Genomic DNA, 26,824 nt, shown 5'->3' on the forward strand with positions numbered 1-26,824 from the left:
AAGACTGAGACAAAGCATTTTGAGATGCATTTTCTTTTCTGGTCGATACATCTATTTGCTTTTCTAAAATTTTTTTTAAGGAAAACTGATTTCTTTTTTACATTTTATTTATTTAATTTTATTGGGTTAACAGCATTATGTAAGTTTAAAGTATACATTTCTATAGCACAAAATCTGTATATTGCATTGTGTTCTCATCATCCAGAATGTAGTCTCCTGTCATCATATATGTGACCCCCTTTACCCTCTTAATTCTCCTCCCAACCCCCTTCCTCTCTGCTAACCACTATACTATTGTGTGAATCTAAGATTTAAAAACATTGTTTCCCAATGTGTGGCTCAGTGGTTGAGCATTGACCTATGAACCAGGGGCACATGCCTGGGTTAAAGGCTACATCCCTAGTGTGGGGCATGGAGGAGGCAGCTGATCAATGATTCTCTCTCATCATTGATGTTTCTGTCTCTCTCTCTCCCTCTCCCTTCTTCTCTGAAATAAATAAAAATATACTTTAAAAAAGAACATTATTTCCCATCATTTGCTTGTGTACTCAGTAGATCTCCTTGCTGCTTTTAAGTAAGCATTGACAAAAAAAAAACTTTCTTAGAGCTGATTGGTTTTTTTTTTTATTAAAAATTCACACCAAATGTGGGATGTGGGTGGGTCTGTGTTTGGTTGTACTCATTGACTGCTCATGGGAGGTAAGTTACATGGGACCTATAGCCTGCTCCTTGTTCAGGATTCTTTAAAGAATGTGTCATCTTCTCACATAAGTGTCATAGAAAAGCCAAGAGCTGTAGGGATAGAAGCCATTGGTATGAGGCCAGGAACTGTGCTCTCTCTGCTTTTTGGCTTTCCACCCTGAGATTATTTGCTAAGTAAAGTTTTCATGAAAACTTGAGAAGGCAAAGTAGTCTTAGTTTGAAGAATCTTTGAGTGAAGGTGTTCAGCTTTTGAATTAACATTGTTATGTTATTAATGTTACATTTATTAAAAGATGGTTTTTGTTTCCCTGCTTTTAGTGTTTTAAGTTGCTGATATTATTTCCTTTTAAATGTTAGTTTTCATCTTTTTTTAAATAATGTTATTTTTCTACTAATATTTTATGGCGCTCCTCTAATTTCTAATTGTTAGTTTTTATTTTTCTAATATTTTCTTGTCACCTTTATATATTTTTAGTTTCTTTACCCATTTCATTTGATATTTTGCTTAAACTCTTTTTTAAAATGTAGTTTTTCTTTTTCCAAATAAAATTTCGTTAATTGTTTGCGGGTAGTTTTTATTGCGTGCTAACAGGTGGCGTGGGCCATTTTTACTAATTTTTTGTGCAAATGGCAACATTCAGTAAAATTACGATAACTTTAGTTTACGTATTTATACGTTACCCGCATTCTACCGCTAGTCTATAAAAAACTTATTAATACGTGTCCCGCGCTCTACTACCAGTTATCGTAAAACGTATAAATATGTTTCCCGCATACAATGTGTTAAGTCAGAGAGACACAAAAAGTATAAGGAAAAATCATTGCGAAAACTAATGACCCCAACAGTGGCTTGTCCAGGGAGAACTTTAATGTAAATATACTCTTTATTGGTAAATGTGTATTCTTTTTCTATATAAGGGTAATTGGGTTGGCATAGTTCTAAGGTGGATAGCCCAAAATTTACTTCACACTCTTAGCAAGAAATTCAAGAGTGTGAATTTCCCCCCTCCACTTATATAATAAATAGTAGCTCTCAGGGCTTCTAATTAAGAAACTTTCTTATTCCTTTAAATTTTGAACCTCTTCCGTCAAATCTATAATCTGAGTAATGCAGATGTACCACAGGCAAATTCCCCGTTGTTAAATAAAATAAGTTAATTTACAGCAATAAAGCCTTCAAATTATACTTAAAGGGACTTCTTTCACTGTTTGTCATCTCTTTAGCCATTTGAAGTTCTTTGATGTAAAAAAATTTACAGTCCTCATTTTACAAACAATAAATAATCTTCAGCAGTATCAGCCTTCCAAAATCTCAACGACAACAAAACAAAAAACAGTAGTGGGTCTTAACTAGTATTTTATTATTAGTCTTATTAAAACACTTTTTTCCTAATTTATAGTTCTTAAACTAGATACTTCCTTTTTAGTGTATATATAAGGGGTGGGGGAAAGTAGGTTTACAGTTGTGAGTACATGACACACAGAGTTTATTCTTATATTATTTATTTATTATTATATATATTTGTATTACAACTACAAACCTACTTTTGCCTACCCTTGAATATATAGGAAAGGCTTTGAAAACTATTTTATAGTATAAAATACTATCATCATGAAAAGAAAATTTTAAATAAAAAATTATTTATGATTCTGATGATGTAACACATCAATAATTTTTATGTTTTATAAATATTTCAGCTATTACATTGATATGTAACATATGGGCCCAAGATAAGGTCATTCTTTAGTCTCCACATGTTTTACTATGAGCCAAGGATATTGCTCTGATGTTACATGGAGCAGATAAAACCTTGTTTGTTAACTGTCACTACATGACATCCTTTCTCACAAAAGACTTGAGTTAATTTAATTTGTAGCTTTGTTGTCCTCACCATAGCTACATTGCTGCTACTCTGTTTAAAGGTCAGTATTATTGCCCTTTAATATTTTGTTTCCCATTGTGCATCTCATTCTCCTCCTACATTTCTCTCATTCTGGGAACTAAGTTATACTAGCTATCTTGGCTATCTCTTCCTAGAGAAAATGGTGAAATGACACTTCTGTATATAAAGTATAGAGAGGAATTACTCTGCCAAATATGTAAAATCTTAATTTAAGGCTTACATTATTTTGAATGCCATAGGAATGCTAACCCTGCATTATTTTATTTAAACATTTAAATGTATACATGTAAAAACACTTCAAAATTATAAATGTTCAAGAATCCTGATCTTACTCACATTAGGTCTCCTTAAATACAATTTTAGCATTCTGATACCTTTTAAGTATTATGCCATGAAATAATTCTTGTAGCTGCATAGTTCTCTGAGGAGATTTTTTTATATCTTGTTTTCCAAAATAATCACTTAGAGGATTCAGATTCTGGAAAATGTAAAGGTTTTCATAATTTTAGGAGTGCAGTGACAGCTGCACAGCAAGTCCATATGTTGCTTAGCTATAATTATATTTTAATAATTATTTTTCTTTGGGGAAAGAGCTATGGCTAACCTCCAAGAGACTGAAGCAGATGAATGTAAGCATTCATGTTTTTTCAACAGAAAGACAGAACTTTTCCCCCACTTTAAACATGAATGTATTTATCTGGTGCCATAGCATCAACTGGATGAAGTTACTATTCTGGATCTTACTGTAAAATTTAAATGAGTATTTGCATTAGATAGGAAGATTACCTTGGTGGTGGTTTTTTTTTTTTTTTTTTTTTTAATACTCCCTTATATAGACTTGCTGCCACAGGCATACTAATTTTGATATCTCCTACACGACTTCCTTCTTTCCGCTTCCGTTCTTCTGCACAATCCCTTTACTGCAGTACTGTCTGTCCTTTCCATCCATTTCCTTTTAAAAATGGCATCTAAAATTATTTTCTCTAGATTATTTTATGATTTACTCCATGTATCTGTTACTTATTTTCTTGCTTTTATCTTAACATTTAACATTGATAGGTACAGATTCAACTAATCTGAGTTGTGTTTCTGTGATGTACCAGGTATAGTGTTAGCTATCTCATTTAATTTTTACAGCTATCCTGTGACTTATTAGTCCCATTTTACAGATGGAATTAAATACATTCCCTGTACATTCCTAGTTTTAACTGTGCTAGAATTTGAACTATTTTCATGATTTAAAAAACATTGCTTTTACTATGTCATTCTGCCTTTCAGTGTTTCTGTAGTCTTGTCTTTTTTGCTCTTACCACTTACCCTACCAACATCACTTTAAAAAAACACCAAAGTACTTATTCAGATACAATTTGCATAAAGTAAAATGTACCCATTTAAATTACATAATTTGTGCATTTTGACAAATGTATACACCTATGTGAATGCCACCACCACAATAAAAATACAGAACATTTCCATCAGTCTCTAAAATCCCTTGTGCATTTTTTCACTTAGTGTTTCTCCTTCCCTACACTCACAACTCTTCCCCAGATAACAGCTGATCTGGATTCTGCCCACTATATATTGTTTTGTCTGTTTTTGAATTTCATATAAATGGGATTTTAAATATGTACTCTTGTCTGACAATTAAAAGGAAAGATTGTGACCAGCCAGTGTAGCTCAGTGGTTGAGCATCATCTCATGAACCAGGAGGTCATGGTTTGATTCCCTGTCAGGGTGCATGCCCAGATTGCGGGCTTGATCCCCAGTAGGGGGCATACAGGAGGCAGCTGATCCATGATTCTTATCATTGATGTTTCTATCTCTCTTCCTCTTTCTGAAATTAATAAAAACATATCTTTTAAAAAAAGAGAAAGATTATCCCTTTGTTATGAATGAACTAGAGGCCCAGTGCATGAATTCGTGTACCAGTGGGGTCCCTCAGCCTGGCCTGTGGGATAGGGCTGAAACGGGCTCTTCAACATCCCTTGAGGGGTCCCAGATTGCGAGAGGATGCAGGCTATACTGAGGGACCCCACTAGTGCATGATGGGGGCCAGGGAGGGACATGGGAGGTTGGCCAGCCAGGAGGGGACCGTGGGAGGGCTCCAGGGCGTGTCCGGCTTGTCTCGCTCAGACCCGATTGGCCCGACCCCAGCAGCAAGCTCACCTACCGTTCAGAGCGTCTACCCCCTGGTGGTCAGTGCACATCATAGCGAGTGGTTGAACGGCCTTAGCATATCATTAGGATATTACGCGTTGATTGTTTGAACGGCCGACTGGACGACCAGACACTTAGCATTTTAGGCTTTTGTTTATAGGATATACTACAATTTGTTTATCCATTCCCTGGTTAATAGACATTTGACTTATTTCTAGTTTTTGCCTATCCTATATAATAGAGCTAATATGCAAATGGTCATCACACCCTGTGTTGTCGCATGCTCATGCCCTCGCGCCCTTGTCCCGGGGCTGGGGGACCTGAGGCTGTGCCCCCAGCCCTGGTGCTGGGGCCGGGGGACCTGAGGCTGTGCCCCCCGCCGGGCAGGGCTTGACGGGGGACCTGAGACCACGCTCCCTGCCCTGGCACCGGGGCTGGGGGACCTGAGGCTGGGCCAGGGGACCTGAGGCTGTGCACCCTGCCCGGCAGTGCTTGACAGGGGTGGGGCCGGCTGGGTTTGGGTCTTGCACGATTTTGAGGCGTGTGCAGGTGGGTGGGGGGGGACTTGACTCTGGGTCCCGTGGCGTGCCCCAGACTCTGTGACAGGTGGGAGATTTTCATATACATTTTACTAATTTTCTTTCATCTCTGACACTTCTATTATAGAGAAAGGGCAAATAGAAATATTAAAATTTTCCTCTAGTTAATTCCCTTTTAATGTGCACGAATTTCGTGCACTGGGCCACTAGTTATAAATAAAACTGTTACGAAAAATCCATTTAGAAATCTTCGAGTGGACATTTTCCATTTCTCTTAGGTAAATACCTAGGAGTGGCTGTGCTATTTTGCATTCCCACTGACAGTATAGGAGAATTTTAATTGTTTCCCATCCTTGTCAGTGCTTATATTGTCACTTTAAATATTTTTAGCCATTCTAGAGGTTGTGTAGTAACTCATGGTGGTTTTTCATGTATGTTATACTGAGGACCAGTGGTATTGAACATCTTTTCATGGCTTTACTGGTCATTTGTATAACTTTTTTAAGTAAATCGTTTTAACTATTTTGTCTGTTTAAAATGTTTTGTTTCCTTATTGTTGACTTTTAAGAGTTCTTTATATATTTTTGGATCATGGTTCTTTATCAGATGTGTGTATTGTGCCTATTTTCTATTTGGCTGTGTTTTCATTTTCTTAACTTATTTTTAAAAAATTATTTTTAAAATTGATTTGAGAGAGAGAGAAAGTGAGAGAGGGGTAGAAACATTGATGAGAGAGAAACATCAACATTAATTGGCTGCCTCCTGCACACACCCTGCTGGGAACTGAACAGGCCACCTCTTGGTGCACGGGTCGATGCTTCACCACAGAGCCACACTGGCAGGGCTTCTTCACTTTATTTTTGAAGAGAAGCAGCTTTTAACTTTTATGAAGTCTAACATGATTTGTGTTTTTAGTCTCCTAAGAAATTTTTGCTCAGCCCAAGTTTGGGAAGATTTTCTCTCATGTTTTATTCTAAAAGTTTTATAAGTGTTGGCTTTTACATTTAGCTCTATTATTCATTTCAAATTAATTTTTCTGTTTACTGTTAAAGTCAAGATTTTTTTCATTTAATAAATATCCCTTTTTATTGAAAATATTTTTGTTTTCCATTGGGTTTTCTTGGCACTTTTGTTGCAAATTAATGTGTGATCCATTTCTGGACTACCTATTCTGTTTCATTGATATATATGTGGCATGCCAATATCACACTTTTACTTTATTTTTATAATAAGTTTTGGAGGTAGTGTAAATCCCCCAACCCAGCATCTTTTTGAAAATAGAAAAAAAAAAATCTTTGTATAAATCACTCTCTTGCCTTGGTTGCTTATGTTTGTGTTGTTGTTTTTTGTTTTTTGTCTGTTTCTTCTTTTAAAGATGTTGCCCCCAATAAAGACTTGTACATTCCAGGACAGATATTGTTTGTAGTAAGGAAGATGCTAAGTACTTTCAGCAGACTGGAAGGACTTAGCAATTGATGTTATTCCATTGCCTATCATTGGAAGAACCAACTCTAGGTTCAACTGGTATATCTGTATGGTCTTCGATTGGAGTTGCAATAGCACGCGTGTGTACGAGACACTAAGTGTTTAAATACCAAGTGTGAGACTTGGCAGAAAAGGAAATTGAAACACTTTTCAATTACGTTAAAATCATATGTAGTTTTCTTTCTCTTTCCTATCTCTAACGGAAACATCCTAGCCTTGGCTAAAGCAGTCTTTGCATGAATATTTGAGTAGCTCTAATGACAATTACCAAAACTATAGCCTGTTCTTGGTGGGAACGTGTTGAATTGAAGAAAAATGTTAGATACAGATTGCATTTAATTTAGTTTCTGACCACATGTAAATGGAAGTAAAAAATCCTGGGTTAAGGATACCATTCTTGGTTTCAAAACAACACCCATATGCTTGCATTTTTCTTCTTTTCTTAAGCTGCCTTTCTTTAGAATAAAAATAATAGGAAAAAAGGTAAATGTAGCATATATTCAGTTATATATTGGTTTTTATTTATCAGTTTCATATTTTTTTGTCTTTCCAATTAAATTGTATGCTTTCCTATACAAAGATTTTATCTTCTGTTTATTTTGTATCCGTTTTTTTTTACTTTCCACATTCTAGAAATGTTGATGGATCTTGATTATTGCATTTTAATTAACCTGTTGTAGTTAATAATAAATCCTAGCTATAGTAGAAATATATGGGTATTTTTTCTTCCTACTGAAATCACATTTCTTCTTTGAAAGACATTTCTAAGCCTTGTACTGAACATAACTTAGAATTTTAGAAACCAGGTAGGTGATGAGGTAGAGGTGGGTAAATAGCTTCCTCTTTATTAGTTATTAGTACAGGATGATTATGGTCCAGGGCCTTAAAAGGATTGTCCATCCCTTTGATTCTGCTCCTGTATTTGTAGCAGATTATTAGATCAGTCAGACAAATGGAACTACCAGTCAGCTGCTCAAATAGATATTTTTAGATGTCTCACCTCTTAGTACTGATCATGCATCTGACCACAAATCCTTCACTTGATAGTGAGATGATATGAAGCAGGAGCTGCAGAGGAAGCACCTTGGATATTAAGATCCAAACTAAAATTGAGGTAGAGATCACAATTTTTAGTAAAACAGTTTTTTCTCCTTATGATTCTGATCAAAACCTAATGTTTATATCATAGATCTCAATGGAATTAAAACAACTTGCTAGAAAAACATAGATGAATATTACATTATTTTTTTCTTATGACAACATATATGGTATTTTATGCTCTAAGCCTGACAGAAATTTTACTTTTGTAAATTATGAGAAAATACTTTGAAGTTAACTTCCATTTTGTTTTAATATTCTAAGGTTGCCTATTTTGGTTATAAACGAATGGCTGAAATAGAATCTATGTCCATTTAGGGTTCTTTGGTTCAAACAATAGGAAGCTTTGGCTAACTTAAAAAAAAAAAATTACCAGAACGATAAGCTCATACTCTTGAAGTAATAATGGAAAAACTGAGTTTTAGAAAGAATTGACACTTGAACAACTGTGCTTTACAACAAAAGAATCCACTGCTGGTATAGTTTCTAGGCTAACATAATATTTCTTTAATGTAATAGCACTGTATTAATTATTTCTTGGCTGAACTCAAACCTTTCAGCCTTTACAGATTTGCTGTGATTAAAATAGAGCAGTCATGCCCTGGCTGGTTGCTAAGTGGTTAGAGCGTTGGTCCATAGACAGAAGATTCTCAGGTTTGATTACCAGTCAAGGGCACGTACCTCAGTTGTAGAGTCAATCCCTGGTCCTGGTTGGGGCTTGGAGTTGGTGGCAACCGGTCAATGTGTCTCTCTCTCACATTGATGTTTTTCTCTTCTACTCTCTCTTACCTCCCCCCTCCCTTCCACTCTCTAAAAATCAATGGAAAAAATATCCTCACTCCTTGGGTAAGGATTACAAAAAAATGGAGTAGTTATTAAATGCCCATGAAGACAGGTCAGCTTTATACTTCAGTTCCTTTTCCTGTCTTTTGTATATACCCTTAAGTGAATAAATGATTTAAACTATCTAGTCTTAATTACTTTTAAGAAATTTTTTCTTAGTTACTGTTACTCATTCAATGAATTTTTTTTCAGTGCTTGTTAGATGCCAGGCACTATACAAGAAGCTGAGGTTTCAAAAATAAAAGCTAACATGTTCCCCGGCCCAGCTTTATTGAGATATAATCTATACTAATACTAATAAAAGGGTAATATGCTAATTAGACCAGGTTGACCGGCCATCTTCCGGATGTGCAACTTCCTTCCAGATAAAGCCATGGCGGCAGGGGCTGAGGCAGAGTCAGTTAGGGGCGTCAGGCTGGCAGGGGAGGGCAGTTGGGGATGAACTGGCTGGCAGAGGAGGGTAGTTGGGGGTGACCAGGCCTGCAGGGGAGGGCAGTGGGGGTGAGATCAGGCTGGCAGGGGAGGGCAGTTGGGGCAACCAGGCCGCAGGGGAAGGCAGTTGAGGGCCACCAGCCTGCAGGGGAGGGCAGTTGGGGGCGACCAGGCCTGCAGGGGAGGACAGTTAGGGGAGACCAGGCCGGCAGGGGAGGGCAGTTGGGGGTGACCAGGCCAGCAGGGGAGGGCAGTTGGAGGTGACCCGGCCTGCAGGGGAGGACAGTTGAGGGCAACCAGGTTGGCAGGGGAGGGCAGTTAGGGGTGACCAGGCTAGCAGGGGAGGGCAATTAAGGGTGACCGGGCCTGCAGGAGAGCAGTTAGGCATAGATCAGGCTGACAGGGGAGTGGTTAGGGGGTGATCAGGCTGGCAGGCAGAAGCGGTTAGGGCAGCCGTGGGCAAACTACGGCCCACGGGCCGGATCCGGCCCATTTGAAATGAATAAAACTAAAAAAAAAAAAAAAAGACCGTACCCTTTTATGTAATGATGTTTACTTTGAATTTATATTAGTTCACACAAACACTCCATCCATGCTTTTGTTCGGCCCTCCGGTCCAGTTTAAGAACCCATTGTGGCCCTCGAGTCAAAAAGTTTGCCCACCCCTGGGTTAGGGACAATCAGGTAGGCAGGCAGGTGAGTGGTTGGGAGCCAGCAGTCCTGGATTGTGAGAGGGATGTCCAACTGCCCGTTTAGGTCCGATCCCAGGTAGTCGGACATCCCTCGAGGGGTCCCAGATTGGAGAGGGTGCAGGCTGGGCTGAGGAACACACATACCCCCACCCTCCACCCTGTGCACGAATTTCGTGCACCGGGCCTCTAGTTTATGTATAATTGTTTATCGTAATCTCTTATGATCCTTTGTATTTCTGTGATATTAGTGGTAATGTTGCTTTTTTTTATTTTAAATTTTATTTACTTGAGTCTTATCTGTCCCCCCCCCACCCCACCCCCCTTAGGAAGTTTAGCTAAAGATTTGTTAATTTTATTTCTTTAAAAAAACAATTCTTTGTTTTATTTGTTTATTTACTTTTGTATTGTTTTTCTCCTCTCTATTTCATTTACTTCTGTTTTGATCTTTAGCTTTTTCCATTGCTAACTTTGGCTTAGATTATTCTGGTTTTTCTAGTTCCTTGAGGTTCAAAGGTAGGTTGTTTATTTGAGATCTTTACTTTTTCTTAATTTAGACATTTATCACTGTAAACTTTCCTCTTAGTACTGCTTTTGAGATATCTCATAAGTTTTGGTATGTTGTGTTTTTATTTTCAGTTATTTAAAGTTTTATTTTCCTTTTTATTGCTGCTTTGACCCATTGGTTGTTCATAAGTGTGCTGTTTAATTTCCACATATTTGTGAATTTTCCAATTTTCTTCTGGTTATTAATTTCTGATTTCATACATTGTGGTTAGAAGAGATATTTGGTATGGTTTCAGTCTTAAAATTTTCTAAGACTTCTTTTGTAACCTAACATGACTTATCCTGGAGAAGTGTGCTTGAAAAAATGTGGATTCTGCTGCTGTTGGGTAGAATGTTGTGTCTTAGCTTTATTTGCTATAAAGTGTAATTCAGTTCAATGTTTCCTACTGATTTCCTGTCTGGATGATATATGTGTTGTTGAAAGTGGCATATTGAACTCCCCTATTTTATACTAGAGGCCTAGCGCACGAAATCGTGCGGTAGTCCGCTGCCCTGCCTACCTGCAGGTGCTCTGCGGCCCTGCCGCGCTTGCAGCCCCGCTCAACTGCCTGCCATTGTTCGCAGCATTTGAACTCTCTTAAGGGTGGCTGGGAGGGAGTTTCCAATCCCACTCTTTTTCCTCTAATGGTTTTCCTGCCCCTCCCCCTTTTCCCTATGCTGGTCAGGAGAGCCTCTGGCTGCTCCCCCATCAAGGGCTAATCACGGCAAAGAGCCTTTGACCTTGGCTATAAAAGCACCTGTCTAATCACTGAGCTTATTAGGCCACCTGGAGTCCAGATGCATAAGTTACTTCAAATAAACATTTTTGGGGTGTGTGTGAAAATTTAGGTCTCTGATATTGAGAAGAAAAAACTATTGCTTTGAAATAATGACCACCTATTTCAAATATTGTAATGAAAGTATGAAAAAAAAGGCTCACATAAAAAGGCTGCAAAAATGTTATTTTACTTTGAAGACAGTAATAACTGGAAATAATAGGTTTCTTTTAGGCCACATCCTAAAAGGGTATCTGCTTTTTTATGTCTTAGGCCTATACAAAGGTCTTCAAAGACCCCTGACACTGCCTCCTGAAGATTTTAGGTTAACACGTTTGTCTTAAAAACTGTGAGGTGTCGATAATTTTTAAAAACAACCGGCCACATCCCCTTCCTCAACCATATTGTCACATCATCTAAGTTATACTTTATAAACAGCCTTGAAGTGCTACACATGTGCAAAAAGTACACAAAGTGGGTAAACTACTTTGCCTTAGAAGTATATATTTAGTAATCACTTAGTTACATTATTTTATTTTTGTGAAATGAGAACTGATCGACCAGACCTTTCAAACAGAGCTACCAGACAATAAATATCACCATATGTTTGATTCACAGTACATTTGGACATAAACACTTTGATTACAGCTTTGTGTTTAGTATCAAAAACCTTTTCTTGCATGCGTGTTTTTGCTATAGATCCCTTGCTCTGGATTACATTTTGAAAACTGCCTATTACAGATAAAGCACCTTTTCAGGTACGCTTCTGTGAAACATGTATTTATGCACACAAAGGTGTGTGCACACCTTTTCACACACAGATGTCCATATGATGCCTGCATCGCACTTCCAGCACATGCCCACCGCATGTGTGTGGCTGTGCACCCGGGTCCCGGCATAAACAGGCTGCCCCCAAACATGCCGGAGCCCTGCCAGCCTCCCCAGCAAAGTTTTTGTTTTTGTTTTTGTTTTTACTTTGAAATAGTTTTATTGGCTCATAAGACCTTTGCACTTAAAAAAATACCCCAGAACATTATGCAGTATTAAATCACAATTACATTTTTTTTTAGCAATTAAAACTACCCAGAATATACATTTTTAAAGGGAAAAAAATCCTACAGAACTGAATTCTGAAATGACATTATGATTTAAATACTGTGACAAAATAGTAATTCCTTATAACATTAATTCATTGCACAAAGCTGCTAGACACTTCCATACGCATAACTATTGCAGAGTGCAAATGAACACAATTTAACATTACACCCTTAGCTGAAGTAGCTGTGCCTCCACTTAAGAAACTCTCAAATTTCTGGCACAAAAAGTTGGGCTGTTTTAACTTTTACCAGGAAACCAACTTCACAATCCATTTACTCTCTTGCTGGCCATTCCTATTAAAAAAAAAGAAGAAAAAAAAGAAACGTCCTTCTGCTGTCATAGCCTCAAAGAGTCAGCATCGCTTCTGCTTGAAGAAATCCACTCCTCTCAATTCTTCGGGCAGGTATTCCTGGTCCACAGGCTCGCTGTACATGGGGTTGTATTTGTAGCCCTTGCCATAGCCCCGGTCCTTCAATGAGCCGGGTCGGCGTGTTCCTCAGGTGCAGCGGGGCAGGGGCAGAGGCCCCTGGTGGTTCCTTAGGTAGGCTTTGACATTGTAGGTGCTGTACACCTCAGTAGACTTTGGGGCCTCTGGCAAAATAGACTACACACTGGGCCAGAGGCACTCACATTCGGGCATGCCTATGAAGTGGCAGCCCTGGTAGGCGGCCACTGCTTGTGGTAATGCGGATGGATCTGCCAGACCTATGTCTTCACTGGCAAACCTCACCAGCTGCCTTGCCACATACAGTGGGTCCTCTCCTCCTTCGAGCATGCTTGCCAGCCAGTAGAGGGAGGCGCTCGGGTCTGAGCCACGTATCGACTTAAGAAGAGCAGAGATGCAAGTTGCAGTGCTCTTCTCCTGCTCGCTCATATAAAATGTGAGACTTCTGGAGGCCCTCCTTCACATCATTCTCAGTGATCAGAACTCTTCTGGGAGAATAGGCTTGCCCACTCTTCTTATAAATATCTGCCTGGAGCTTAACCTGGCCAGCACTGCCAGCTGTAGTCCATTCAGTCCAATTCGGACTCCCCAGCAAAGTTAACCGGCGTTGCTACACCGGCCATGAGACATATGAAAACATGCTCAAAGTCACTAATCGTCCGAGAGATACAAATCAAAACAACAACGAGGTACCATCTCACACCTGTCAGAATGGTTATCATCAACAAATCAACAAACGACAAGTGCTGGAGAGGATGTGGAGAAAAAGGAACCCTTGTGCACTGCTGGTAGGAATGCAGACTGGTGCAGCCACTGAGGAGAACAGTATGGTGTTTCCTCAAAAAATTAAAAATGAAACTTCCATTTGACCTAGTAGTCCCACTTCTAGGAATATATCCCAAGTTACTTTTGTTTATTATTTTTTACATTAAAATATTTTTATTGATTTTGAGACAAAGAGTAAGGGAGAGGGAATGAGAAAGAAAAACATTTTACAGGCCCCCTGTGGGGGATTGAGCCACACCCCAGACATGAGCCCTGACCAGGAATTGAACCAGCAACCTTTTGCTGCACAGGATCATGCCCAACCAACTGAGCCATACAGGCCAGGGCTTTTATAGTTACTTTTAATACTTGTTCTTCAGCCTTTATGTTTAAAGTGGTTAATTCACCACCATATTACAGTATGAGAGTATTCTGAATCTTACTATATACTTGCCTTTACCAGTGCATTGTTTATTTTCATAGGTTTTTATATTACTAGTTAGTGTCCTTTAGTTTTACCTTGAAAAACTCCTTTCAGTATTTGTTATAAGGAGTTCTGGTGGTGAAGAACTACCTTAGCTTTTGTTTGTTTGGGAAAGAATTTTGCTTCCATTTCAGGACAGCTTTGTTGGGTAAAATATTCTTGGTTGATAGTTTCTTTCAGCACTTAGAATATGTATCTCATCATTCTGTTCTTTCCATGTTTCTGCTGAGAAATCCACTGATAGAATTATGGGGCCATTTTGGCATATGAAAATATTTTTCCCTTGCTACTTCTAAAATTCTCTCTGTCGTTGGTTTTAGACCATTTCATTATGTCTTGGAGAAGATTGTTTTGGATTGACATTTTGGGTGACCTATTAGTTTAATGAACTTGAATGTTTAAACATCTCCCAAGGTTTGAGAAAGTTCTCAGCCATTCTTTCTTTAAATAAGCTTTCTATTCCTTTCTCCCTGACTTCTCCTGGGAATCCAAAGATACATACCTTATTTCTCTTAAGGATGTCTCATAAGATCCAGAGATTTCTTCATTCCTCTTCATTCTTTTCACTCTTACTGGATAATTTGAAAATATATGTCTTTGAACTCAATTGATTTCTTTCTTTTTCTTGGTGTAGTCTTTTGTTGAAGCTTGTTATTGAATTCTTTGATTTATTATTGTATTCTTCAGCTACAAAATTTGTTTGATTCTTTTTTTGTTTTCTATCTCTTTGGTGAACTCATATTCTTGTGTTGTTTTCCTGATCTGTATTCTCTTGTAGCTCTCTGATAATCTTTGGAATTATTATTTTGAATTTTTTGTCAGCCAATTCTGGTGTCTCCCATTTTGTTGGGTCCAGTTATTAGAGCATTACTATATTCCTTTGGTTGAATTGTGTTTCCCTGATAATTTTGTATCCTTATAATCTGCGTAGGTGTCCATACATTTGAAGAATCAGTCAACTTCTTCCTGACTTTATGTATGGACATTCACCTGAAGGCAGGGGTATGCTGATACATGCTGTGAGCCTTGAGACTAGAGGTGTAGGGTCACAGACTAGTTGGAGTTATGTGTGAAAAGCACTGGGTTCTCAGGGGACACCATGGCTCTCTGGCTTGGGCCATGGGTACATAGTATCAACAACTATGTGGTGTTTGGCTACCACTGTGGGGGATCCGCAGAGGCTTCCAGGGCTGTTTGGGTCCTCAGTAGCACCTCCAGGTCTAATAGCTAGGTTTCAGGGCAAGCAGTGATAGTGACTGAAACTGGTGGTGTGCACATACTCAGATGAGGAGGTCAGCTGCCAGCACCTATGAGTAACAGGTGTGGTTGCAAACACATACTGTATATAGTGGTGGGGATCAAGGCAGGCAGACAGCTGTGGGGGTGTTTACTGTAGGCATGTACTACCATGGCTGCTGCATCTCAGCATGGGTGCATGACAGTTGAGGCTAGTGATGCAGGTGCACAGCTGAAGAGGCTAGCTGCAGGTGAGTGCAGAGGTACAGGCTAGTGCAGCTGTGGGCAAACTACGGCCCGCGGGCCGGATCCGGCCCATTTGAAATGAATAAAACTAAAAAAAAAAAAAAAAAAAAAGACCGTACCCTTTTATGTAATGATGTTTACTTTGAATTTATGTTAGTTCACACAAACACTCCATCCATGCTTTTGTTCCGGCCCTCCGGTCCAGTTTAAGAACCCATTGTGGCCCTTGAGTCAAAAAGTTTGCCCACCCCTGGGCTAGTGACAGAAGATAGGACCTGATCTGGATCTACAAGCACCTGTGGTGATCCTGGCTGCTCTTTCGTGGCTGCACAGTCTCCCCCTGCTCATGCACACAGCCTGGAGGCTGGTACACCACGCATCAGGTTAGTGGTATGCAAGCACAACTGGAGAGGCCAGTCCTGAGCATATGCACAGCAGTGAAGATCTAGGCAGACATCTTGCACTTGAGCAGCTGAAGAGGCTTGGGCTGGCTGCTGGTTCCAGTCCCTAGGCCCCAGTGGGGGCAGGAGTGGAAAGGGCAGCTGATGTTAGTGAATGCAAATACCTGTGGGACAAAAGCTGGTAAAATCTGCCGACAGTCTGTGGCACCTGTGCTGGCTGTTGTTTTTTCCAGTGTAGATGCTTGGGTCCTCTGCAGAGCAGGTCACTGGGAACTGTGGTTGCTCCCACTGCGTGGCTGCTATTAGTAGTCCTTACTTTTCTTCCTTGTTCCTAGTTCCTAGCCATGCCTGTATGTCTCAGCTTTGCCACTCTCTGCATGGGGGTGAAATAAAAGCAGATCCTTTGTGCAGTACCCCTAAGAGCCGGAAAAGCTGGATGCTCGCTGGGCTTTCTCTTTTCCATCAAGGGGAACTTTGCTAGGGAGTTTCTTCTTGGTGCTGAGCAGTGCTGTGTGTGTGTGTGTGTGTGTGTGTGTGTGTGTGTGTGTGTGTCAAGGAGGAGGATAATGAGTGAGATATTCAGGCAAAATCAAAATGCAGCTGCTTTCCTTCCCTTTTTTTCTGTGTCAATACTTACTTTTCTTTCCTAGTGTTGCTAAAGTTTTAGTGGACTGCAGATCTTTCCCAAAGCTCTTTTTGTTCAGGGATAGCTGTCTAATTGTTACCCTTGTTGGAGGATGAACCCTGGGGGCTCCAGTGCTGCTATTTTGGTCCCTGAATTTTTCTGCATGATGGTTAACTTTGATGCAGAAGGCATTCAGTAATTAAGACTGAACTTGACAAAATGTGATCTATATATATAAAAGCCTAAGCGACCTCTATGACCGAATGACCGGAACAACTGGTTGACCAGTTGCTGTGACGCTCACTGACCACCAGGGGGCAGACGTTCAATGCAGGAGCTGCCCCTTGGTGGTAAGTGTGCTCCTACAGCCAACCTCCCCTGATAGGCCTGGATCGCCCGCCAGGCCAAGGGACCCACTCCGTGCACAAATTCATGAACCGGGCCTTTGTTTACATAGAAAAACATTCTTCAGATTATTTAGAACCAGATAGAAAATTTTCTAATCACATCTCTTAGTAGACATTTGCAAAAGTACTCTTAGGAATGGCTTGTGAATCACTGTTGACTTGATCTATTATTAACAACTAGAGGCCGGGTACACGAAAATTTGTGCACTGGAGTGGGGGTGGGGGAGGGTCCCTCAGCCAGGCCTGCACCCTCTGACAGTCTGGGAGTCCTCAGGGGATGTCTAAGCTGCAGTCTGGCCTCCCTCTGCGAGAGGCGAACTGGCAGGCCGATCAGGATAAGGGGACAGTACCACCCCCATCACCCTGTTGAGGCTGCCACCTGGCCTTTCTTTGTGGGATCGGCCAGCGCTGCCCTCATCACCCCGCTGCAGCTTCCACCCGACCTTTCTCTGCAGGATCGGCCTGGCGCCACCCCCATCACCCTGTCACCACTGGCCTTTCTCTGCAGGATTGGACCAGCGCCACCCCCATCACCCTGCTGCAGCCTCCACCCAGTCTTTCTCTGTGGGATTGACCCAGCGCCGCCCCCATCACCCCACCACAGCGTTGCTGGTGGCCTCCCTCTGTGGGAGGCAACTGGGCGGGCCCCCCAATTGCCCCTCCGCCACGGCTGGTCGCCATGCCCCTCCCCCCCATTGCTGTTTCCTCCCTCTGCCTGCTGGCAAGCGCCTTGGCTTGCCTGGCATAGCTTGCTCGCTGGCCCTGCCCCCTGCTGGCTGGTTGTTCTGCCGTTCAAACACTTCTGATAGTATAGGGTGAAATGTTACAGGGGGTGGTATTGGATAGTAGTGATATAGACAAGGATGAACAGGCTGCTCTAAGGCAATTCTCTATTGGTGTCTGTGTTTCTGCACTTACTGTACTTTGTTCTGGACTATCTTTTCAAGGATGTTTGTATAGGAAATAGCCATGGAAGACAGATAGTGTCTTCCTCCCAAGGAAAGAGCAAGTTTGATTACAGCTCATTATAAAAAAGGGGGCGATCCCTAAGCTCAGAGTGCTGTATTGCAACCCATTGCTTCTATATGGATGCATCGGGGCCTGTACACATGGCTGCTTTTAAGATTCTCTCTGTCTTTGACCTTTTGCATTTTAATTATGATGTGTCTTGGTTTGGGCCTCTTTTGGTTCATCTTGTTTGGGACTCTGCACTATCTGGACTCATATGTCTATGTCCTTCACCAGGTTAGGAAAGTTTTCTGTTATTTTTTTTAAATAGGTTTTCAATTTATCGCTTTTTCTCTTCTTTTGGCACCCCTATGATGTGAAAGAATATTGGTAAGCTCGACGTTGTCCTAGAGCAGCGGTTCTCAACCTGTGGGTCGCGACCCCTTTGGGGGCCGAACAACCCTTTCACAGGGGTCGCCTAAGACCATCGGAAAACACATATATAATTACATATTGTTTTTGTGATTAATCACTATGCTTTAATTATGTTCAATTTGTAACAATGAAATTGGGGGTCACCACAACATGAGGAACTGTATTAAAGGGTCATGGCATTAGGAAGGTTGAGAACCACTGTCCTAGAGGATCATTATACTATCCTTGTTTTTTTTTTTCTTTTTGCTATCCTGATTGGGTGTTTTTTATCCCTTATATTCCAAATTGCTGATTTGATTCTCAGCTTCATCTACTCTACTGTTGATTCCCTGTAAGTTATTCTTTATTTCAGTTAGTATATCCTTAATTTCTGACTGGTCCTTTTTTATGATGTTGATGTTCTCACTAAGTTCATTGAGCATCCTTATAATCAATGTTTTGAATTCTGCAACTAGCAGATTGCATGTCTCCATTTTGTTTAGTTCTTTGTCTGAAATTCTGTTCTGTTCTCTCATTTGGGACATGTTTCTTTGTCTCTTTATTTTGGCAGCCTCTGTGTGTTTCTTTCTATATATTAGGTAGAACTGCTGTGTCTCCCATGCTTGGTAGATTGGCCTAATATAGTAGGTGTTCTGTAGGGTCCAATGGCACAAGCCTCTCCAATCACTAAGCTGGCACTCAAGCTGCACCCTCCTCCCGTGTGGTCTGTGTACACCCTCCTCTTGTAGTTGAGCCTTGGTTGCTGTTGGCACATGAGTGGGAGGTATTTAACCCCAGGCTCATCAGCTTCAAGGACTGGCTGCAATACCAACCACTTTGGAGGATCAGCTGTGCAGGGGCCCCCACTCCACAGGGCAGGACTTATTTCAGTAGGGCTCTGGTGTCAGCTGCGTTTGCCCCTTGAGTGTGTCACTTATGGGGATGATTGGGTGGTGATGCTTTGACATGGTTTAAAGCTCTCCACTTGTGCTGGCTCTGGGGCCTCCTGGGAGGTGCAGGCCAAGGTTAGCTGCTGCCTCTGTTTTGCCTGGGGTCACCTAGCATGAGCTACAAAGCGATCTGCAGGTGGCTGCTACTTGTGCTGGGTTTGGAGATACCCAAGCGATTCTAAGGCCACCTGCTGTGACCCTAAGAACAGCAGGTCAAGGCATGCTGAGGCTATATGCTGCTTGTTTTAGAGATTTTAGGAAAATCTGAAGCATGAACCAAGACCGGCCATTTGTATGGAAAAGGCCTGGAAACAGCTTGGGTGGACCTGAAAGTTGGGAGGGCTGGGGCCTCAGGAATTCTCCAGGATGAGGTGAACACTGTGAGCCACATTAATGGTGTCTCAGATATGTTGCCCACGTGCTGGCTCTGTAGGGAGAAGGCTCATCAAATGAACAATGGCCTCTTCCAGAACTTCTGTCTGGGAGAAAGCTGTCCTTCCTTACCCCCAGCTCTTGCCCTGATGCCAGACTATTCAGTTTCTCCTCATATGTCTCTGTTGTCTTTCAAACTGCTTCCCCCGTGATGGAGCTCAGAGGGAGTAAGTCCGTGTACAGTCTCTTTAAGAGGAATTGCATGGGACTCCATCAGACCTCCATCTCCCTCAGCCTCAATCCCTGTTGATTTTTACAGCTGGAAGTTATGGGGACTTCTTTTCCTTGCACTGGAATCCTGGGATAGGGGACCTGGTGTGGGCCTGGGACCCCTCACTTCTTAAGGGGGACTTCCACAACCAAAATAGCTCTGCCAGTTTTTATCTGCCACACATGAGTGTGGGACCAGCACGTTCTGCATCTCCATTCCTCCTACTAGTCTCAATGTGGCTGCTTTTTTAATTCCCTAGTTGTAGGATTACCATTCAGCCAGATTTCAGGCAGTTCTGAATGATGGTTGTTCTGTAGTTGTAATTTTCATGTGGTTGTGGGAGAAGGCAAGTACCCATTTACTTTGTGCCACCATCTTGCTGGAAGTTGCCACATACCACTTTTTAAAAGGCAGAAGATTTATATGATCTGAAGAGAAATCAGAGTATCACACACCACTTTTTAATACACTTATTTGGTAGGCAGAAACATTAGTTTTGTTATTTACACTCCTTTGCAGTCACAGCATCCTATCTAATAAAAGAGAAACATGGTAATTAGCCCTACGCCCGCTACCCTTCCCATTGGCTAATCAGGGTGATATGCAAATTAACTGCCAGCCACGATGGCAGCTGGCAGCCAGGCAGCTTGAAGCGAACATGAGGCTTGATTGCTTTAGTGACAGAGGACTCCAATGTTCCCCGCCTGCCGCTGCCGGCCTCTGAGCTTGCAGTTTGAAACATTGTTACAAATATCGAAGCTAAACAAAACCCCAGAAACCTGCTTTCAGCCAGCCGGTATCTCAGAGCTGGATTTGAGACAGTGTTTCGATTATAGAACCCAAACAAACCAGATACCTGCTTTCAGCAGTGGAGGCCTTAGAGCTGGAGCCAAGTCTCAGAGCTAAAGCTGGCCCAGAATAAAAAAGAAAAAAAGGAGCGGTTGGGAGCTTCAGTCACCCGCCAGCCTGAAAACAGCCCTCAGGCCCTCACCCAGACTGGCCAGGCACCCCAGTGGGGACCCCCACCCTGAAGGGTGTGTGACCAGCTGCAAACAGCAATCATCCCCTCACCCAGGCTGGCCAGGCACCCCAGTGGGGACCCCCACCCTGATCCAGGACACCCTTCAGGGCAAACCAGCCGGCCCCCACCCGTGCACCAGGCCTTTATCCTATATAGTAAAAGGGTAATATGCCTCCCGGCACCGGGATCAGCGGAGCCGCAAGGCCTCCTGGCACCGGGATCAGCGTGACAGGGGGCAGCGCCCAAACCCCCTGATCGCTCTGTGGCTCTGTGTGTGACGGGGTGGGGCCACAACCCCCTGATCAGCTCTGCTCTGTGCCTGATAGGGGGAAGCTCCCCAACCCCCTGATCGCCCTGCAGCTCTGTGTGTGACAGGGTGCAGTGCCCCAACCCCCTGATCAGCCCTGCTCTATGTGTGACAGGGTGCAGTGCCCCAACCCTCCCGCCCCCCCCCCCACGGGCCCTGCTCTGTGTGTGATGGGGTAGAGCCATAACCTCCCCATTGGCCCTGCCCTGAGTGTGACAGTGGCGGCGCCCCAACCCCCTGATCCGCCCTGCCCTGAGTGTGACAGTGGCGGCGCCCCAACCCCCTGATCCGCCCTGCTCTGTGTGTGACAGGGGGCGGTGCCCCAACTCCCCTATCGGCCCTACTCTGTGAGTGACAGGGGGGAGCTCCCCAACCCCCTGATGGGCCCTGCTCTGTGCGTGATAGGGGGGAACTCCCCAACCCCCTGATCGACCCTGCTCAGTGCATGACAGGGTACGGAGCCCCAACCCCCCTGATGGGCCCTGCTCTGTGAGTGACAGGGGGCAGCGCCCCAACCCCTTGTTTGGCCCTGCTCTGTGCATGACAGGGGGTGGTGCCGTAACCTCCCCATGGACCCTGCCTTGAGTGTGGCAGGGGCCGGTGCCCCAACCCCCCAATCGGCCCTACCCTGAGCATGACTGAGGGTGGCAACGCAACCTCCCGATCCGCCCTGCTCTGTCCATGACAGGGGGTGGCGCCCCAACTCCCCAATCGGCCCTGCTCTGAGCCGACCAGGGGCTGGCTGCACTTAGGGATTGGGCCTGCCCTCTGCCACTTGGGAGCAGGCCTAAGCCAGCAGGTCGTTATCTCCCGAGGGGTCCCAGACTGCGAGAAGGCACAGGCTGGGCTGAGGGACCCCCCTCCCTCCCCCCCCGCCCCCCAAGTGCACAAATTTTTGTGCACCAGGCCTCTAGTATTTGTATAATTAGGAACTCAGTTTTTGGCTACTGTGAAAACCCAAGATGTGTTTTATGAACATTTAAGGATATTATCATTCACATCATATTAAGTGCTGATTTAGTGGTTTATTTGGACCCTGATGTTGGATTATTAAAGTATAAGAAATGCTTTTAGGAAGAAAATAGCAGATAAGTAAAGTGATGTGTTTGTTTTTTTTTAAAATATATTTTATTGATTTTTTACAGAGAGGAAGGGAGAGAGATAGAGAGTTAGAAACATTGATGAGAGAGAAACATCAATCAGCTGCCTCCTGCACATTTCCCACTGGGGATGTGCCCGCAACCCAGGTACATGCCCTTCACCGGAATCGAACCTGGGACCTTTCAGTCCGCAGGCCGATGCTCTATCCACTGAGCCAAACTGGTTTCGGCAGTGATGTTTTTTAAAAAAAATTTTTTTTTGCTCATTCTATGCAACAAATTATTCTTTTGAGAACTTGCTTCTTCTATAGTAGAGGAATGTCAATATTTTACACTCTTAATTGCTTCTTTTCCTTACTACTTTTTTTGACTAAGAGAAGCAGCTCCTAATGGACTCTCACCAGTGGTTTAATTTCTTTAAAATGTCTAAGTGGGTAGCATGTTTCAATTTGAATGATCAAATTCAGAATACAGAGTTCGGTGAAATAGGACTGATCTCATATTTGGGTAATTTTTTCTCTCCCATTCTTTTATCCGCTCATACCTCCTCCCACATTATCTCGTTATCACCAATGCAATGTACAGTGCTACGGGAAAAACAGAAGAATATAGGAGAGGCTTCCCGCCCTAGGGCTTATGCATATTCTCTACTTGGAATGTGTTTCTTGCCATTCTTTGTTTAGCTAGCTACCACTCATTCTTTAGGTCTCAACGTAAAACATCACTTAATATGAGAAGCTTCCCATAACCTCATGGATTTCATATGAGGTGATAGACCATGTGTATTTTGTGCAGTTTGGTTCTCCACAAGGTAGTGGAATGCTTGTCACATATCAGGAACTTATTAATTGGTATAAACTGTCATCATGGAGCTTTGGATCTAAATGGCAGAGGCAGATGGATAAACTAATTAAGAAATACAGTGTACTCAGTTTAATACTAGAAGCAGTTTGAGTTCACAGAGAAGGAAACAACTCTGCACAAGAGGAGAACTGGAGTCATTTGCTCTTCTGTTCCTTTTTCGAACTAGTATGATATTAGTATCTATTTTTCAAGTGAATTCATTAATTTAAAAACATTGGAATATCTATTCATGCCCAAAAGTTCATAATAAAGCTTTGCAAAACAATTAAATTATCCATATTTTGTTTCTTGTGGCCTTTTGTTTAAAGTTGTTTTCTTTGAGATGTTTTACAAGATGGTGTGTGGGAGGTAAGTGAGAGGGAAAACTGTGATTCTTGTTTCTGGTAGTTTTTATTAAACTAATACGCTCTTGTATGTCATTTTTCTTTTTTAGGTTCTTGAAGCCAGATATTTGAAATTTACCATTGTCATCTATCTGAGCAATTATAACTTGTCTTGGTTGTATATACAATTATAAAGATATTAATTATTCTTAAAACAGTTTAAGTGTCAGGTTATGGAAGAATATAAATGAATACATTAGTAAGTAGATAATATTTATGTTTAATATTTTTCATAGATAGCTGGTAATGTACTATTTACTTATCTTTATAATTAAAAATTCATCTATATTATGTAATTAGTATAAAATATTTTAAAGACCTCACCTGAAAATTTAAGATTACAGTGATCTCCAGAAACATCTAGAGAGCATGAAAATGATTATTTTATTCATCTTTAAGCTTTATTTTTTTTCTGTTTTCCTGCTTTTATGTTGTCACCTTACTCTTTCATTTCTGCAATAGAATTCAGTATGAAGATCCATATTATCTTCTTTATTTTTCTTTATTATTTATTGTCTAAAGTTTTACATATGTCTCCCTCCCCTCCCCCCAGTTGGTTCCCCCCACCCCCAACCATTCACACCCCGGGCAAGCCCCCACTGCCACAGTGTCTGTGTCCATTGGTTGTGCTAATATGCATGCATACATGTCCTTTGGTTGCTCTCTAACCCCCTGCCCTTCCCCAGCCATTTGTCTCTGGATCTATTCTTGTTCCCCAAATTGCGTTGATCATTATAGCCCACATATGAGTGAGATCATGTGATATTTACCTTTCTCTGACTGGCTTATTTCGCTTAGCATAATGCTGTCCAGTTCCATACATGCTATTGCAAACTGTAAAAGTTCCTTCTGTTTTATAGTGTCGTAGTATTCCATTGTGTAGATGTACCACATTTTTAATCCACTTATCTGCTGATGGGCACTTATGTTGTTTCCAAATCTTAGCTATTATAAATTGTGCTGCTATGAACATAGGGGTGCATATATCCTTTCTGACTGGTGTTTCTGGTTTCTTGGGATATAGTCCTAGAAGTGGGATTACTGGGTCAAATGGGAGTTCCATTTTTAACTTTTTGAGGAAACTCCATACTATCTTTCACAGTGGCTGCACCAATCTGCATTCCTACTGGCAGTGCACAAGCATTCCTTTTTCTCCACATCCTTGCCAGCACTTGTTTGTTGATTTGTTGATGATAGCCATTCTGACAGGTGTGAGATGGTATCTCATTGTTCTTTTCATTTGCATCTCTTGGATGATTAGTGACTTTGAGCATCTTTCCATAAGTCTCTCGGCCTTCTGTGTGTCCTGTTTCTGTATGTGCTAAATAGAAAAGTGTCTATTTAAGTCCTTTGCCCGTTTTTTGATTGGATCGTTTATCTTCCTTTTGTTAGGTTGTATGAGTTCTCTGTAAATTTTGGAGATTAAACCCTTATCTGAAATATCATTGGCAAATATGTTTTCCCAGGCAATGGGCTTTCTTGTTGTTTTGTTGATGGTTTCCTTTGCTGTGCAGAAGCTTTTTATTTTGATGTGGTCCCATTTGTTTATTTTCTCCTTAGTCTCCATTGCCCCTAGGAGCTGTGTCCGTAAAGATATTGCTACGAATATGTCTGCAATTTTGCTGCCAATGGAGTCTTGTAGGATTTTTATGGTTTCCCATCTTACATTTAAGTCCTTCAGCCATTTTGATATTGTTTTTGTGTATGGTGTAAGTTCATGATCGTTTCATTTTTTTTTTGCATGTGTCCAAATTTCCCAGCACCATTTATTGAAGAGACTGTCTTGATTGACTCCATTGTATGCTCTTGCCTCCTTTGTCAAATATTAATTGAGCATAATGGGTCGATTTCTGGGTTCTCTGTTCTGTTCCATTGGTCTATATGTGTGTTCTTGTGCCAGTACCAGGCAGTTTTGAGAACCGTGGCTTGGTAATATAGCTTGATATCTGGTATTGTGATTCCTCCAACTTTGTTCTTCTTCCTCAGGATTGCTATGGCTATTCAGGGTCTTTTTTTTTATTGTAGAGTTTGTTCTAGATCTTTGAAATATGTCATTGGTATTTTAATGGGGATTGCATTGAATCTGTAGATTGCTTTGGGTAGTATGGACATTTTAATGATGTTGATTCTACCAATCCATGAACACGGTATGTTCTTCCATTTGTTTATGTCTTTCTCTATCTCGTTTTTCAGTGTCCTGTAGTTTTCCAAGTACAGCTTTTTTACCTCCTTAGCTAAGTTTATTCCTAGGTATCTTAATTTTTTTGGTGCAGTGGTAAATGGGATTGTTTTTTTTCGTTTCTCATTCTGTGAGTTCATTATTGGTGTATAATAAGGCCATAGATTTTTGGGTGTTAATATTGTATCCTGCTACATTGCCGAATTAATTTATTAGGTCTAGAAGTGTTTTGATGGAATCTTTGGGGTTTTCTATGTATAGTATCATGTCATCTGCGAATAAAGATAGTTTTACTTCTTCTTTTCTAATTTGTATGCCTTTTATTCATTCTTCTTGTCTAATCACTGTGGCTAGCACTTCCAGTACTATATCGAACAGGAGTGGTGAAAGTGGGCATCCCTGTCTTGTTCCCGTTCTTAGGGGAAATGAGTTTAGTTTTTGCCCATTGAGTATGATGTTGCTGTAGGTTTGTCATATAGGCTTTTATTATGTTGAGGTATGATCCCTCTATTCCCATTTTGCTGAGAGTTTTTGTCTAGAAAGGGTGTTGGATTTTGTCAGATGCTTTTTCTGCATCGATTCATATGATTATGTGACTTTTGTCTCTCAGTTTGTTTATGTGATGTATCACATTTATTGATTTGCAGATATTATACCATCCTTGCATTCCCGGAATGAATCCCACTTGGTCATGGTGTATGATCTTTCTAATGTAATGCTGTATCCGACTTGCTAGCATTTTGTTGAGGATTTTAGCATCTATATTCATCAAGGATATTGGCCTGTAGTTCTCTTTTTTTGTGGTGTCTTTATCTGGTTTTGGAATTAGGGTAATTCTGGCTTCCTAGATAGAGCTTGGAAGTGTTCCTTCCTCTTGAATTTTTTGGAATAGTCTGAGGAAGATAGGTTTTAGTTCTTTGAATGCTTGTTAGAACTCCGCTGTAAAGCCATCTGGACCAGGGCTTTATTGTGATGGAAGATTTATGATCACTGCTTCAATTTCTTCGGCAGTTAAAGGCCTATGCAGGTGTTTTGATTCTTCTTGATTGAGTTTTAGGAGCTTGTATTTTTCTAAGAATACGTCCGTTTTGTCTAGGTTGTCCATTTTGTTGGAATAGAGTTTTTCATAGTATTTTTT

The 26,824-nt window shown here is 41.4% G+C and overlaps 1 protein-coding gene across 5 annotated transcripts in view; it reads left to right on the forward strand.

Moving 5' to 3' along the window:
* Nucleotides 1–26,824, forward strand: part of OSBPL8 (oxysterol binding protein like 8) — a 169,629-nt gene that overhangs the window by 20,659 nt on the left and 122,146 nt on the right. For 3 of the 5 annotated variants that reach the window (XM_036301002.1, XM_036301004.1, XM_036301006.1), the window contains exon 1: nt 23,548–23,706. The exons of the other annotated variants lie outside the window; for them this stretch is intronic. The gene's annotated coding sequence lies outside the window, so the exon portion shown is untranslated. Of the gene's footprint in view, nt 1–23,547; nt 23,707–26,824 lie in introns of those variants that run through there. 5 annotated transcript variants of the gene reach the window in all.

This window comes from Myotis myotis, unplaced genomic scaffold, assembly GCF_014108235.1.
Source record: "Myotis myotis isolate mMyoMyo1 unplaced genomic scaffold, mMyoMyo1.p scaffold_m19_p_3, whole genome shotgun sequence".
NCBI classification, from domain to species: domain Eukaryota; kingdom Metazoa; phylum Chordata; class Mammalia; order Chiroptera; family Vespertilionidae; genus Myotis; species Myotis myotis.